General features: G+C 35.4%; 1 protein-coding gene across 2 annotated transcripts in view; it reads right to left on the bottom strand.

Annotated features, from left to right (window-relative positions):
- Positions 1–17,174, bottom strand: part of ANGPT1 (angiopoietin 1) — a 244,118-nt gene that overhangs the window by 176,623 nt on the left and 50,321 nt on the right. The window lies entirely within an intron of this gene.

Raw genomic sequence — 17,174 nt, 5'->3', positions numbered from 1 at the left:
GTTTATACGTAAGGGGGAAAAGAGCCAAAAGTGAATTTCAGACCTTCCATTTAGTGTCACATGATTTTTTTCATTACACACAAAGTCCAATGGCTACCAAGTGGCAAATAAATGTTGGGGAAGGAATATTCTATTACAAGTGGGTTGGAATGGGGAATTCTTCCCCGAGTTCTTCCCCAAGAAACCAGATCTGCCTTATGAAATAGTCCTGTGGCTTTCAAAATCCTGTGCAGAGAAAGGATATATCCTAGGCACAGTATTTAACTAGGTTATTAATAAAGAGATATAGAGTAAAGAATTAAAAATGAAAAGATTGTCTCAATCCCCTGTCATGTGAGATGAAAAAGAAAATTGTACAAATAAACACACTGGACAATATTTTCCTCATCTGGAAAACCAGTGGATTGAAAAAATTATTTTTTAATTCCTTTCAGTTATTAGAGTTTATGATTTTAAATGGATGAAACAGTATATTAACTTCCATCATAAGCCAGGCTCCTACGACCAAGTCTAAAAAAAAATCTCACCTTGTTAATGTTTTTCCTTATCTGAAACAGGAAGTTTAAATGTTTCAATATATACCTTTGTACAAAAGAGACATACACACAAAAATACCAACTACTCCTGCTAGAGAGCTGAAAGTGTATGTTTCATCTAGATGTCAGAGCGATTCCAGGTCCAACAATCTTCAAAGCCAGGATTTCAAAGATCCCCTTAATCATTCATAAACTTATATATTCTTCTTAAGCTACTACATTGAAGGTGATAGGAACACCTTTCCTACAATGAAAGGTGATAGGAACACATAATTAACTATGACAGAGCCCTCATCCTTCTATATAATCATTTTGAATCAAAAATGAGATATTAAGTGAGTACAAATGGAAAAAGAGGAAATCTGACTGAGGAAAGGGGTGAGTATTGGAGAAGGGGTCATAGAAGCATTTAAGCTATTGTCCAAATAATAAGATTTCATGTCTAAGTAGGGAGAAGATGGGATAGCATTACACAGGGAAGGAACAGCCTTAGCAAAGACATGGTTGTGTGATATGCTTGGCAGGTTTTGAGAACAGTGAGAAGTGTAGCATGTTTAACAGGCCAGATGGGAATGTGAGAGAGACAAGCAATGAGACAGAAAAAATAGGCTGGACTAAATTCATGCTAGAGAGTTTGGACTTCATTACATGGACAATTTGAAATCATGGAAGGTTTTTAAGCAGAGGATTTGAAATAACTCCTCTTGGAGTTGGGAAGAGAGAATGCAGGGGGATAAGGCTATAGGGTGATTGAGGCCAATGAGATCATTTATTGGTCTACTCAGAAAGTCCAAGAGAAAGAGATCTTAACAACATGAATTTAGTAGAGGAGACGAAAGAGTAAAGAAACTTTTCCCAAAGAAAGTCCACTCAGCTAACACAAACTTCTGAGATACAAAACCTCAAATAGCAATCTAAGTTAAAGGTTGTAGGCTAGCCTAAGATTGGCCCTGATTAGATGGCAATGACTTGTAATTAGCGTACTAAAGTTAAAGACTAAACTCTTATAGCTTCTGTTTTTGTTAGACTGATAATGTTTACTTGTAAATGTGTGCCCAGTTAGTTTAGAAAATAAACTATTTGAAAATGTTTTGTTCCCCCAAAGTGGTAAACATTTCCCTTGAATCATATTTGAACTCTCAGTTGTTTAGCAAATCATTTAGTTGTGGTGAATGCCAAGTTAAACCACAATGAAACTCATTCAAGAATCACTTTTATTTACTGAAGTGTGTATGAAAGAGATGTATTTGTTCGTCCTTTAGTTACTCTCTATCTACAATGGGGAGTGGCAGGTGGATATTAGAATAACATTATAGTGGCTGGGGTTGAAAATAGGGAATGACTGCAAATGGGCACAAGGATCTTTTTGGAGTGATGGAAATATTCTGAAATTAAATTGTGGTGCTGGTTGCACAACTCTGCAAATTTACTCAAAGTCATTGAACTGTACACTTAAAATGGGTGAATTTTATGGTATGTAAGTTATACTTCATTAAATCTGTTAAAAACATTATTGGAATACATTTATTAAGGATTTTAAATCTGCTAAATGTGATGGTAAAACTTGTAGTCATTTATTTGATAACACTCATAGAGAAATTACTAGAACAGGTATGTTCTAGACAAGTGCTTCTCAAAATTTAATGTGTTTAAGAATTATCAGTGAATAGTAAATAGGGATTCTAATTCAGTAGGTCTGGATCTGAGTCCATAACTCTACCATTTTAACAAAGTTCCAGGTGATGCCATAAGCAGGCAGAAAAACACATCACAGTACCACAGCTCCAGGCACTGAGAATACAGTTGGGAACAAGAAGGTGATTTCTTGTTTCCATGGAGCTGGCTTCCTAGGCTGATAGTAAGGAAAACAAATAAAAGCTCAAGATAGTTTCTCATATATATTACATAACACTGAAAACAACTCTATGATTCAACATCCCTTCAAAATATTTATATTTGCTGCCTAACATGTGTCAGGCATCGTGATAAGCAATGGGGACACAGTTGTGAACAAACCATTCTCGTATCAGTGCTTGGTCTCAAAACCAAGACTTCATCTCAACACTATGCTAAACTGTATCCTCCTTAACTTCATTGTTATATTTAAGAAATGAGAAATTTAGATTGCATTTACTATCATAGAATGCTATGTTTGTTTGGGCTTTGGTGCCCTTGGCAAGTTGGGCTATTTGTACAATCTATTAGCTTGGCTCTTTCCTCTTTCTGGGCCTCACGTTATTGAAGCACTCTTGTGCTTATATGGAAGATTGTTATTTAGGTCCACATTTCTTTCTCTTCTTTGCTACCAATTTCAGTAACCTTCTGAGAATCTATTTATACTCTCCTCTCCTGGGAATTTGAAGTTCATCTTCATTTATCATCTGCAGATGTACTTCTCATGCTACTTACTTCCTTTTTTCAGTCCACTAATGATGTAGTTAAACAAAATAGAATCCAAAACTGACCCACTGTGGACAGCTCCTTAGATTCAGTGCTCATTAATGTCAATCATCCAGTCCTTCAACGAAATGTCTTAGCTTAAAGTGCTCATACCAGGACAAGAACAAACCACTGTCATTTACACAGGATATAAATTCCTAGAGAAATATTTAGAATTTAACAACTTATTTGCATGAATATGAACAATGATGAAAATATAAAATGGGAAATTATATGCTAGTATATATTTGAACAATTAATAATAGCCAACATTTATTGAAGATGAATAAGTCTATCACTTATATTATTAGTATCTCTAATTTAAAAAATCACCTTCCAGTACAGCTATATTTCCCATCCCAATCATCACCAGCACCACTATTTTGCAGGCCTGAAACTGAGAGCCACTGAAGTGAGATGGTATCTCTACGACTCTCTTTCCAAAGCTCATATTTTTCTAATACTATATACTGCCATTATACATTGCTTTAATTAAGATTTTTAGTTTTTGGTTGTCATCTTAACTGGCCTATTAGAAACTAACCATGCTACCCTTCTAATTTGGGATATGAAACTTCTCAGTACCCTCCCAAAGAATACTTGATTTGGTTTTTTTTTGTTTTTTTTTTAAAGATTTTATTTATTTATTTGACAGAGAGAGACACAGTGAGAGAGGGAACACAGCAGGGGGAGTGGGAGAGGGAGAAGCAGGCTATCCGAGGAGCAGAGAGCCCGATGTGCGGCTTGATCCCAGGACCCTGGGATCATGACCTGAGCTGAAGGCAGACGCTTAATGACTGAGACACCCAGGCGCCCCAGAATACTTGATTTGGAGAATGTGAACAAGAGTATGTCTCCCCACAGAACAGTTGACTCTATAAGAACCAGTAATTTGATCTGGACTATTACAGAGATGTTAGTAGCTACCTTGAAATGTTTTGTGGAACACATTCCAGCTTCTATAAAGCTGAAGGAGAATAAAAAAAAGAATTAAAAAAAATACTCAAGCATGTAAATGACCTATAGTATCTGAACATACTAGTATGGTTTCAAGACAATTATATTAAATACACAAATCTGGTTTTAATGGCCATGCTTAGAAGATGGGCACAGTGCTAAATGTGTAAGTAATTATGAACTTGGCACAGTAGCTCTATTTATTTTAAGCTCTCTTTTGCTGCTTTGGTTGAGGATGTTTACTTAACCAGACTCTATTAAACATGCTAAAAACATTATTGCAGATTTTGTCTTTGTGAGCACTTTTAATTGACAAGCTACAGGAATAGTAGATGGTGGCAAATGGGCTAGAGCAGACAGAAAGAGACAGGCAGGTATCTTTTTATCTTAGACAAAAAACAAAACAAAACAAAACTCAGTTGAATTAAGTGTTTCTGAATAGCAAAGGACTGACAGTACTGAAGACTGGCATCTTCTATTTACCAGACACCAGGCCCCGTGTAGAGAACTGCTGAAAGCAGACCCTCTCCAGCATGCTTCCACCACTGGAACTAGATGATTAGTCCTCTTCGCTGTCAGGAAAATCCCATGCTGGTAATTACTGTATGAAATTCAGCCTCTAAATCCCTACTTAACTCAGTTGCTCTAAGAGCTTGAAAAGTTCATAACACCTTAACCACCCACAATGCTATCTAAGGCTAGGAAAGAAAGAAACTCAGGTGTATTTCACAATGCAGGGACAAAGAACTGAGAAATCATAGAAACTTCTGTCAATAATGACCCATGTGGAAACCTAATTTTTAGCTTTACTACCATTTATTTTCCTTCCCCTCCTTCTCCTCTCTCTACTCCTTCCTCCTTTTCCTCTCTGTCACCATCTTCATCTTTGTTGTCTCTATGTCATCTATTTGGGGGAGGAGGGGTGCCTTCATTTCATTTTAAATAATTTCATTGGTATTTCCTGATAAATATTGTTTTGCCATGTACAAACATATTTAAAATACTTATTGAAAATAATTTGATCATTTTTACGTAAAATGTTAAAATGTCAAGTTCTCACAAATTAAGTTCACAGTAGAGAGGCAGCAATTTTATTCTAAACATGGGAACTGAAGAATTTTTACCATACACTAACTACTTATTAAAATAATTTTGAAAGACAGTGAATTGGCAGGCAGGGAAAGCACGTTTATCCTTACTATTTACATACTTTTCAACCTGATAGAGATTTTAGGCCATGGCTATCACAGAAATGATCTAGTATGTTCTTTTGAAGTTTGTTGACAAAAACCACTCCAGACATAAATCTGTTTTATGTGGTGTGTGGTCTTGGAGGGAAGAAAAAGGTCTTATTGGACTGAAAAATGGGCATCCTAAAATAGCCCTACCAAGTTCATAGCAGGACAGGATTGATAAATTAATTAACATGAGAGAATGGTTGTAAGATACATCCTTTTAAAAAGACAGCATATGGTATTTAATTAATGAACAAAATCTACATCTTTAAAATTTCTTTTTATTTGAAGTATAGTTGACACATTACATTAGTTTCAGATGTACAACATAGTGATTTGACAAGGCTATACGTTATGCTACACTCACTACAAGTGTAGCTACCGTCTGTCACCATACAAAAAGGGCACATTTTTAAATGAATTGTATTTTTTATATTTATTTATTTATTTATTTGACAGAGAGAGACACAGCGAGAGAGGGAACACAAGCAGGGGGAGTGGGAGAGGGAGAAGCAGGCTTCAAGCTGATGCGGGGCTCAATCCCAGGACCCTGGGATCATGACCTGAGCCGAAGGCAGATGTTTAACTGACTGAGCCACCCAGGCACCCCTTTTAAATGAATTTTAAAATGAAATGATTTTTGGGGGGTCCAAATACAATATGTTTTATATAAAGTTTTTATCATATATGGGGTCTCTCATGTTCCACAGAATACTGTTCACAATACAGCTTAAGATCTAAATAATAAATTTTTATGTCAGTAACCATAGCACCATTATTTAGGAGAAATAAAGGAAAGTCCAGATGCATATTAATCACTTGGGCTTATTGCCAACCATTTAGAAAACTGCTAGGCTATTGGAATACCAGAATTAATACCATTAATTTAGAAACTGTTAAATATAGATTTCACACAGAGCAATTGAACGAAGAACTAGGGCTTCAGAGCCATCCCAACCTTGGGGTAAGATACTTCACCTCTTCTAACCTTAGGTCTTCATCTGTAAAATGGAAATAATAATTTCACTAAACAAAGTTTTAAGACTACAGCTAACAATATCGTATTGTATATCTGAAAGTTGCTAACAGAGTACATCTTAAAAGTCCTCACCACACACACACACAAAATTGTAACTATGTGAAGTGATGGATGCATTAACTGACCTTATTGTAGTAATCATTTCACAATATATGCACATACCAAATCATTATGTTGTACACTTTAAACTTACACAATGTGTTATGTCAATTATATCCCAATAAAGCTGGAAAAAGAAAGTTTTCAATACTTAAATGAGAAAACTTATGTCATGGTCTATGCCTGGCATCTAAATGTACTCAACAAATGTTAGTTTTTTTACTTTAGGAAGTGTGAGTATTCTTCCCAAAAATAAGAGTCATGTTCCATCTATGTTTAAAGCTATCAAAATGCTTGATAGAGCATCTTACGCAAGTAAATATTCAACAAAATCTGTAGAAAGAAGGAAAAAGAGAGAAAAAGACCTGGTCCCAATCCTAAACCAACTCCTGATCTAGGATGAGAGAGACAAAACTTGTATAAGTAAACATTTACATTTGAAATTTACATACAAAAATAAATACTACCCTAAAGGCACATACCACTACTAAATTACTAGAGTCAGAAAAAGAGTTTGTCTTGCTGCTCAAAAGGCATTTGAATAAAGGATTCTATGGCTCCTCATAGTGTCCATGAAAATAAGGAATGAATACAGGAAGGCAGGCTCACCAGGAGGCATTTAAAATAGTCTGGGTGTACAGGGCATGGACCAGACTGAGGCTGGAGGGATGCAGAAGTACAGGAATGAAAAAATAAAAAAAAACAACCACAACAAAACATTGAGTAGGAATCAACAGAATTTGGGACCAGCCTGGAGATGGTAAGTAAACGGGAATGGGCAGGGAACACCCAGGGTTTCAGCCTGGAAATGATACAGGGAAAGCAGAATAGATAGGCTAAGGGGAGACCATGAATTCCTGTCTTTTTCTTTTTCTTTTTAAACATGTTTAGATTTAGGTGATGGCAGGACATCTAAGTAAAGATGTTCCATAAACAGAAAGAAATCTTGACTGGGAAGAATATAAAAGGTCAGGGCAGACGAGGAAGATCTGGAAATTGTCTGCATAGAGGTGGGTGGTAAATAAAATTGAGTGCTCAAGCATCCTGACTTGCTCAGAGGACATGAGCTGCAAACCACAGATTATTAAAAACACTTCCTATTTTAATTACATTTGTTTTTTAAGTATTTCTGGATTCTCCTTGGTGGTTAATATATGACCAAATTTTACACTTACCATTTAGAGCTAAAAGACCCTTGAGAGATTTCTGATCCAATTCCTTCATTTTATTGACAGGCAGAAGCCCAGAGATGTGAAGTGACATGCTCGAGGTTATTGGGCAAATAAGTTTCCATTCGTTCATTCATTAGGTAGAAATATGCAGATATAGATGACTACAAATATGGAATGATTTAAAATTCCATACTGACATGCATTTCTATTTATAAATCATCAATCCTTTGTGACTGTAATTCAGTCATACTTGTGTTAAGTTAAAGTATATAAGTATAAAGTATACTTTAAATGACTGACCCAAAGCCTTATATGATACCATAATTGGGAAACCAAAGGTTTTCTACAAACATTAATATGTCTTTTAAAAAACAATAGGCCAATGATACTGAAACATAATCACATTTAGAAACACTTCCTCATTCTATGCAGAGTCAGAATAACCCACAGGAATGTAAGATGCTTTCTAAACTTCTATTTGAGGACATATGAGATTCCCGGTTTTTAAAGTTGATCCCAGCCATGTTATATGCTTAATTTGAAATGTATAATGTAGACACTTAAAACTAGAGAAAAAAGGTAAACATTGCAAGTCACTTTTTATACAATGGGTAAAACCAAAGGGAAAAAAATGAGTAAGTCTAGGAGAAACCCAGCATTGCTATAATCTAAGCTGTAGACTTTCAGTTGCTTAATTGGAAAATCACTCAATCAATTTCTTGGTAGTTATACTAACTGCACCCTTTACTCAACTGAGTAGTCAGAATGAAAAAAAAAGGCAGGGGTAGAGGCAAAGAATTCATTAAACTACAAGTTTACATTTGACTGTTTTTTGGTAATAGACTATCAAATGCTTATACAGCCTATGATTGAATCTGTCCAATGAGAGAAAACTGATTAGCTTTGAAGCAAGTGTAGTCTATCTTTATCTCTTTGGAAAATTCCTTCATATAATGATGTTACCTCGCAACTTTACACATACATCTCAGTTCATATTCTAGCCCTAAAGATCATTCAAAACAACTGTCATATCTCCTGTGCCCTAATAATCTTGTCAATATTTGAAGAAAGCTACCAAATTCCCTGAGTTTCTTTGTACCCTGGTCATTCCTCCTATGAATTATCCTAAGCATACTGTTCTATAGTTTTTTCTCTGCTGAATCTGCTCCTTTTACTTTGCACTTTCTTTAATATGGCACAGCATAGTAGAGTAGACAGGAAGTCATCTCAGGAGTGAGAAAGATCTTTATTTAAATCTCTTCTAGTTCATAAACAGCCTGTTTGCTCTTACACAACTTATTTAACCTCTGAGCCCCAGTTTTCTTATCTGTCAGATTTGAAATAAGAATAATAACTTCAGAGTCCTGTTGTGATGACAAGACGAGATCATACATGGTCCAGTGTCCAGCCCAGCTCTCACCAAACCCACACCCCTAACAGGAGTCAGATCTTTGCAGGTAAAAAGGGGAACCCCATCACCTCTTAGGCCCATATACCATGTATCAGCTGGAAACCAAGGAGAATTGAAAGTTTACTTAAATATTTGCAAGTTTCACATGTGTGTATACACACACATCCTCCATAAAGAAATCTTGAGTGCACTTCACAAAATATATTCACATCAAATATCCTTATAATACAAATGGGCAAAAATGCAAACAGAAAAAGAAAAATAATACATTCTTGCAAAAGGTAGTACAGACCAACAAAAACAAACTGGTATTGGTTATATTGTACTCCTATTTTCTTAATGTTACCATCTAACCTAGTTTCAGGTTGTACTGCTCTTTCTATTCTAATTTGTTTATTTTAAAGGTTTTATAAGTGCCACATCTGCCATTGTGTATGTTATTACCAGGTAACATATCTGTCAAGAAAGAAGTATAAGAATAAGCAAACCAAGCCCCTTAAAATATTGTCAGAGTGTGAGCGGCTTCTCCTCTGAAAAGATTTCCTTCTGCAAGACTACGGTAGCTCTTGGGTAAACTTGATATTTCTTCTATGATAACCCTCAGTCCATATCTTTTGGCTTCCTTAGTTTTCCTATCACCAAATATAGTCTGAAATTTCAGCCTACTGCTTTGAAAGGTGGCAATGATCGCATTTCAACACACACACACACACACACACACACACACACACACACACCCCGTTTGGTATAGAAGTACTGCTGAAACTGTGCCTAAATTTCACTATGTCCCATGAGCCTTAGTAATTGAGCCTGTTAAGCATCTGCCTGTAAGAAGGTGCCACATTTTTTCTGCATAGGGCAAATAAGAAAACATACTTTCAACTACACTCATTTTTCTGTTAACATCTGCACAATGTCTTCATGTCAGAGACCAGAATTAAATATTCTTTCCCTAATGCAGAATGCCCAGCCCATTCTTTATTTCAAAATCCTCTAGACTCATTTTCTATTAAGCATCTTCCAACCACTGACCAACATAATAGATAATTTTTTTGTGCTCCCATTTTCTACTTTATATACTTCTATGAGAGCATCTATACAACTTAAAAGCTCTAATTTATTTACCTAGCTCTTTAGCCCATAAGCTTTCTGGGGGCAGAGAAAATGTTCTAGTCGTCCCAAAGGTCTGGAACAGTACTAGCTCAACATAGTTTCCCCTCTCCAGTGAATCTCTTTGGTTCAATCATTATGGCAAAATTATGTGATGGAAATACTAGGACTAGAAATTAGGAGGCCTGCATTTCAGTCCTGGTTCTAGCTCTTAATTAGTTATTAATCAATGTCTTTGAGAAAGTTAATTAACTTCTAGAGGCAACTAAAATAAGGAGGTTGAGCTAAGTCATCTTTAACATTTTCCTTGGATTGAAAATTCTGAGTCTCAGTAATTACATGCTGTAATTTATAATGTGTGGGAGTAATAAAAAATCTTTGACAGTTTATTAATACACCATTCTAACCAAAAGGATAAAATGAGATTAGGTCACCAGTATCACTGAACATGAAGTTACCATACAGGTGAACACAAAATGAACTCTGGTTAAAGTCTTAAATTTTAAGTACAGATTCAGACTATTTGGGTATGACTTACTATGTTTGATGGCAATGACATTAGGAGTGTCCAAGAAGAGTCAGTATCCTATTCTCGATCTGTTTAAATTGCTCTCAGAATATCTCCTGTGAAGAGAGAATCTGGCTCAGCATGTCCGTGGATTATGTGTGGGTATACCATGTCTGAATCACTGGCACCAGTGCCTAATGCCAAACAGAAAACCCCAAATCCTCAAACTATTAAGTGTTGAGCAAGACATTCAGCAACACTGGGAGTTCTGAAAGTACATATTATTTTGGCTTAGGATACCTAGGGGAAAGAATAGTTTTTTTAGAATTAAACTGAACCTTGAGCATCATTATTTTTCACATGGAAGCTAGACACAGTTAATGAGGAAAAAGCAAATCACTCACTTTTCAAGGATATATTTTTGGTTTGAGATAATAAGCCAACTTCTTCTGTTTCTGTCAGGTGGCCCAAGTGTTTGTAGAACGACATTACTGAGCACTCAAACAGGGTCAACATTCTAGCATTAGGTCTTACCCCTTGTTCTCAGTGAAATGAAATAGCTCTGTAAACATATATGAATATTTTGCATAGCGAGATAAAATTTTATGAGTTTATCATCAGTAATATCTAAAAGAATCCTTAAAATTTGGTTAAGTGGGGGTGCCTGAGTGGCTCAGTCATTAAGCGTCTGCCTTCGGCTCAGGTCATGATCCTAGGGTCTTGGGATCGAGCCCCGCATCGGGCTCCCTGCTCAGGGGGAAGCCTGATTCTCCCTCTCCCACTCCTTCTGCTTGTGTTTCCTCTCTCGCTGTGTCTCTCTCTGTCAAATAAATAAATAAATAAATCTTAAAAAAAAATTTGGTTAAATGAAGCTGATATGGAATAGAAAGAGACATACAAACTGACAGACTATGCTTATGTAGGGTTTCCTTAATATTTATGAGTTTAACAGAAACACCCCTTAGTCTCAGATTCAGGCATTATTCTTGTTACTTTACAACATTTATGAGAGTGAAAAGTCATTTAGCCCAACCAAGCACATAGAACAGTGATTTGTAGATCAGAAGATGGCTATTAATTTATCATGGAAGATAAATTCTGCTCCTACTCCTTTTCTGAAGGGCAGAGAACTCCTGAGACCAAATAAGAAACCAAAACCCTGTTGAGTGAACCATAAAGGGGAAGTTCAGCTTGTCAAAGGGAGATTTACATTAAATTAACATATCTTGAGATGTTATTCTTCTTCGCTGCAAGTGTATTTCTGTCTAGACACCTAGGACTGGTCATTAGAATCAATGTACTTCACCCTGAACAGAACTGACAGTACATACTAATTTGCAACCTCTAACTGTGTTTCCTACAGGAGTGCACTCTCCCTGCACGTGTTCTCTATACTGAATTACATCATATCCGCTGTCATATCAGAGTCTTGTTTCTCACAGGCAGAAAGCTTCAAGAAGCATTTTACTGTCTTCTCCATTGGATTACCCATTTTGATGAATCCTGGTCTCATCAGAATCTTATTGCTCAGTGGATATTTTTCATTTTAATTTTATTTCCAAAATCAGAAGAAGTATTGGACACAATGGGGAGGAGAAAAAATGAAAGTGAAAGAGAAAAAACTTACATTCTTACTCACCCTTATTTTTATCCCTTGCAAATGTTTCTGGTCCTTAGAATTCCTTCAGAACTTATGATTCTTAGTTTATATAAGTTATGTGTTACTGTATTTTACTTCTTTCATAATAGGTTAAGAAAAATTAAACATGATTCTCTTTAATAGGGAAATGTCATTAAAATAAAAATCAGTGTAATAAGAATTCACTTACAAATTTGAAGTCATAAAAAACTATAATCCTTGGGGCACCTGGGTGGCTCAGTCAGGTAAGCATCTGCCTTCAGCCCGGGTCATGATCCCAGAATCCCAGGATCGAGCCCCACATCAGGCTCCCTGCTCAGCTGGAAGTCTGCTTCTCCCTCTGTCCCTCACCCCTCTCTTACTCTCTCTCTCTCTCTCAAATAAATAAAATCTTTAAAAAAAACTATAATCCAAATGTCTTTGAAAAAGTTTAACTGAAAATATATGATACTATCAATCTTTACTACAAATAATACAAAATTTTAATTTGTAATTTGATCCTGAATATGTTACCTTTAGGAAGCAGATTGAAATAGTGATACAAATAATGGGATCAGCTAAAATTTTGGATGACTTTGGCAAGTACTTGGGTTTCTTAAATATATACTATGGACCTCCTATGGTTGATTTTTTTCTCAAATTCTACTTATGTTCATATTATAAGCAATCTATATGCAGATCAGTGTCTGAAAACAAGCATCAATCAGAAATCAATAAACTTTCAAGTAACTTTTATAGAGCATGTAGTCAAAATCCTACCAGGTCTTGGAAGGAGGAATCAAACATAATTTCTATTTTCAAAAATTCAGAATCTTTAAAAAAAGAACAGATATGCAGCATACAGTGGTATGTATGTTCTAAGGCATCACTGTCCAATAAAAATCATTTGTAAAACATAAATGAGAATTCACATATATAATCTTAAAGTTTCCAACAGGCCACATTTAAAAATAATAATTAAAGAAGTGAAATTAATTTTAATGATATATTTTACTTAACCTATCAAAAATATTACCATTTCACAAGTATGTAAAATTATTGATGGTGTATTTTATATATTTTTGTACTAAGTCTTGGAGTCAGATGTGGATTTTACATTTTCAGCACATCTCAGTTGGAACTAGCCACATTTCAAGTGTACAGATAACTAGTAACTACCATATTGGACAATGCAGGAAAGAGCATGCAAGTTCTGAGGGAACATAGAGGGAAAAAAGAATAACTCTCCCTGGGTTATCAGGAAAATTGAACAAAAGAGCTGACATTTGAGTTTGGCTGGTAAAGATAAATAGGATTTTATTAAGCAAAGTGAGAATATTATGATCAGATTGTGAAGCTCTATATAAAGTTTGGATTTTGTCTTTAAGCTATGGCTAAGTTTTTAAGGCAAGGAGTAACAGAATCAGAACTTTGCTTTCAAAGTATAAATGTTGGCAGAAGGGAAGATGAATTTGGAAAATAGGAAGAGTAGAACCAAACAGTCCAAGTATGTGTCAACTGCAAAGAATATGAGACATGGATTTAAATATCATCCATATGCTTAAGTGTCCCTAATTTAACTCTTCAGCCCAGATTTCCCTACTAAACTCCAGACCTGACAATTTCATACTTGACCTCTCCATTTGGATACATAATAGGTAACTGACATAAAAAAACAAAAACTCAGCTCCTACTCTTCCACTAAGACCTGCTCTACACACAGCCTTCCCCATCTCAATCGATGCCCCTCTTTCCTTCTAACTGGCCTGTTTAGGTTGCAAACTTTAAACTTATCTCTCATTCCTTTTTTTCTTATTGTCTCCCATATCCAATTCCTCAGATCTCTGTTGATTACCGGTCAAAACATATCCACAATCTGACCACTTCCCTACTTCTACTGCTACCACCCTCCTCTGAACCATCATCATCCCTCACTGAATTGTGGTAGCTCCCACCTAGTCTCCTTGCTCTTACCCTTGTCCCTGAGAGTATATTTTCAGCACAAAAACCAGACTGGCACTTCTGAAATTTAAATCCAATTATCTCCTGAAACTCTTCAAGGGTTCCACATGTTACTCAGAGGCAAAGTACCTCTATGGCAGGTTAGATTGTCCCCAACTCCCCCTGGATCTCTGTAATAGAATTATGCATTCATGCTCTTTGCCATGTGAATTTTTAGTATCTTTCACAAGAGTAGACAGAATTCACATTCCTGTCCCATTGACTTTGGGCTTGAACAAATGGCTTTCTTTGGCCAATGAAATAGGTAAAAGAGATCATGTTTCAGTTCTGAACCAAGTCTTCAAGAGACGTCCTGTATTTTTACTCACTCCTCTTGCTCTATGCTATTCACTACAAGAAGAGCATAGCCCAGATGTCTATGGACCCAGAATGAGGATATATAAGGGAAAGACTTGATCCCTCTTACAACCTGAACCCAAGCCCAATCAATCCAAGCCAAGCTTAGCAGAGTCACAACTGACCTGCTGACCCAAGTGAGAAATAAATGCTTGTTGAAGATACTGAGTTTTGGGGTTGTTGTTATGCATCATTATTACGGTGATAACTGCCTAATATACCCAACAATGCCCTATAAGACCCTTCATGATCTACACACATCTCCTCCTCCCTTCATCTCTCTTCCTTCTTTCTGGGAATGCAAATGTATGCAAATGTTCCATACAGGGTTATATGTTTTATGAGTGTTTATACATGTGATAAAATTAATCAATTTGTACATTTAAGATATGTGTATATCACTGTATGTAAACTAACAACAAAGAGAAAAACAATAAACAGATATTGAAAATGTTGAACTCTATTTAGTAGGTTTGATTTTTACAGTGTTAATTCTGAAACTATCTTTTTAATACTTGAGTCATAAGCAAATTAATAAATATGTAGAGAATAATGAAAACCAAGTTTCTTTGTTTGAAGAAGACAGATACATTATTTGAAAGGAGGAAGACTAGGTAGAAATTACCCTCCAGTATCATAAAGGAATTGGGAGATAGAAGTGTGAACCAATGGTTTACACACACACATTATACAGATAGGTGTACATTTAGATACAGAAATAAAAATATAAAGACATCATAGAACATAGAATTAGCTATAGAATGAGCCCATTTGATATAGATAGATGAATGAAAAAATAAAGAAATGAAGAAGGAAAATGTCTTCCTTAAAGGAGAATGCCAATCAATAAATGTAGACATAATAATGGATTTAGAAAATCATCAGTGAATGTAAAAGTAGTAATATAAAGTGTGATGAGGAACAGATACATAAATATTCTCAAAGTATCTCCTTACAAATATTTACTAATTACAAACTGAAAATGTTGCCTTTACAGCAGAGAAACCTGCTGGATTACCACCAGGAGATCAAAGCTAACATCACCAACATTGGAACAAGCTAACATCTTTTGTCACCTGATATAAAGTATCAAGGAAGACTATCATTTTATTAGTTTTCCTGTAAAAAGTGCATAATCTTATTCAAGAAGAAACAAAGTAAATCTAAAATTAAATGCCATTAGCCTGAACTCCAAAAATGTCAAGATCAAGGATCAAGAAACAAAGGTAAACTTTGACATTAAAGTCATTACATGAATAGAGAACAAACTGAGGGTTGCTGGAGAGGAGGTGGGCAGGGGATGGGCTAAATGGGTAATGGGTATTAAGAAGGGCACTTGTTGTGATGAGCACTGGGTGTTATATGTAAGTGATGAATCACTAAATTCTATTCCTGAAACTAATATTACAGTATATGTTAACTAAAATTTAAATAAAAACCTGAAACATAAACAAAATAAAAAAATAAAACATGAATAAATTCAATACATGGCCCTGGACTGAATTCTGGACCAAGAAAAAGAAAAGCTATAAAGGACATAATAATAGGACAATGGATGAAATTTGAGTAGGAACTCTGGACTAGATAACAGTATCATAGCAATATTAAATATCCTGGTTTTGATAACTGTAATGCAATTATGTTTAAAAATGTCTGTATTCTTAGGAAATACACATTGAAATATTTAGAAGTTATAGGGCACAATGTCTTCAACGTCTTTCCAAAGTTCAGGGAAAAATCTTATATATGTATATATGAGTAGGTAAGTAGGTAGGTAGGAACAAAGAAAGAAAGAAAGAAAAGAAAGAAAGAAAGAAAGGAAGAAAGAAAGAAAGAAAGAGAAAGAAAGAAAAGAAAAGAAAAGAAAAAAGGAAATGAAAGGAAAGAAAAGAAAAAAAAGAAAAGGAAAGAGAAAGAGGGAAGAAGGAAGAAAAGAAGGAGGGAGGGAAAGAAAGAGAGGAAGGAAGGAAGGACAGACAAACAAATAGGACAAAATGTAATCAATTGGTATACCTTGGTAAAAAATATGGGGGTGTTCTTTGTAATATTGCAAAGGGGGTATTCTTTGTACTATTGCAACTCTTCTATAAGTCTGAAACAACAGCAATTTTTAATGCTTCCCACTGCTCTTAACCTACTCAACTTACTCTATTCTACTTTTTCTTCTTCCATAACACTTACTACCCTTTAACATGCTATATATTTATTATTTATTGTCTATCTAATCTTCCTAGAACAACTAAAATGCAAGTCTATGAGGGCAGGGATTTGTGTCTTTTTTGGTTCACTGATAGAGTTTAAGGTACTAGAAAATGCTTGACACAAAGTAGGTGCTCAATAAATCTTTGTTGAATGAAAGATGATCAGAGTGAACTGGGAAAGTGGTGACAGTAATAGAGAGGAAGTTACTGCACTGATAATAGCTAACATCATAATAACACATGCTTATTGAGGGTATACTTTGGGTATGTTATCCAATATGTGCTTTACACATATTACTTATCTAATCTGCCAAAATTTCTGAGATTGGTACTATCATTATCTTCACTTTACAAAATGAGAAACCTGAGGCACAAAGAGAATAAGTAGCTTTTCCAAGGTCACCCAGCTAGTAAGTGGTGGGACAGAAAGAGAAACCCAGATATCCTGGCTCCTACAGTCTACTGCTCTGCCTTTTGAGGAAAAGGGAGAA

The sequence above is a fragment of the Halichoerus grypus genome, chromosome 5 (assembly GCF_964656455.1).
Source record: "Halichoerus grypus chromosome 5, mHalGry1.hap1.1, whole genome shotgun sequence".
Lineage (NCBI taxonomy): Eukaryota > Metazoa > Chordata > Mammalia > Carnivora > Phocidae > Halichoerus > Halichoerus grypus.
This window is presented reverse-complemented; position numbering and strand designations above follow the sequence as displayed.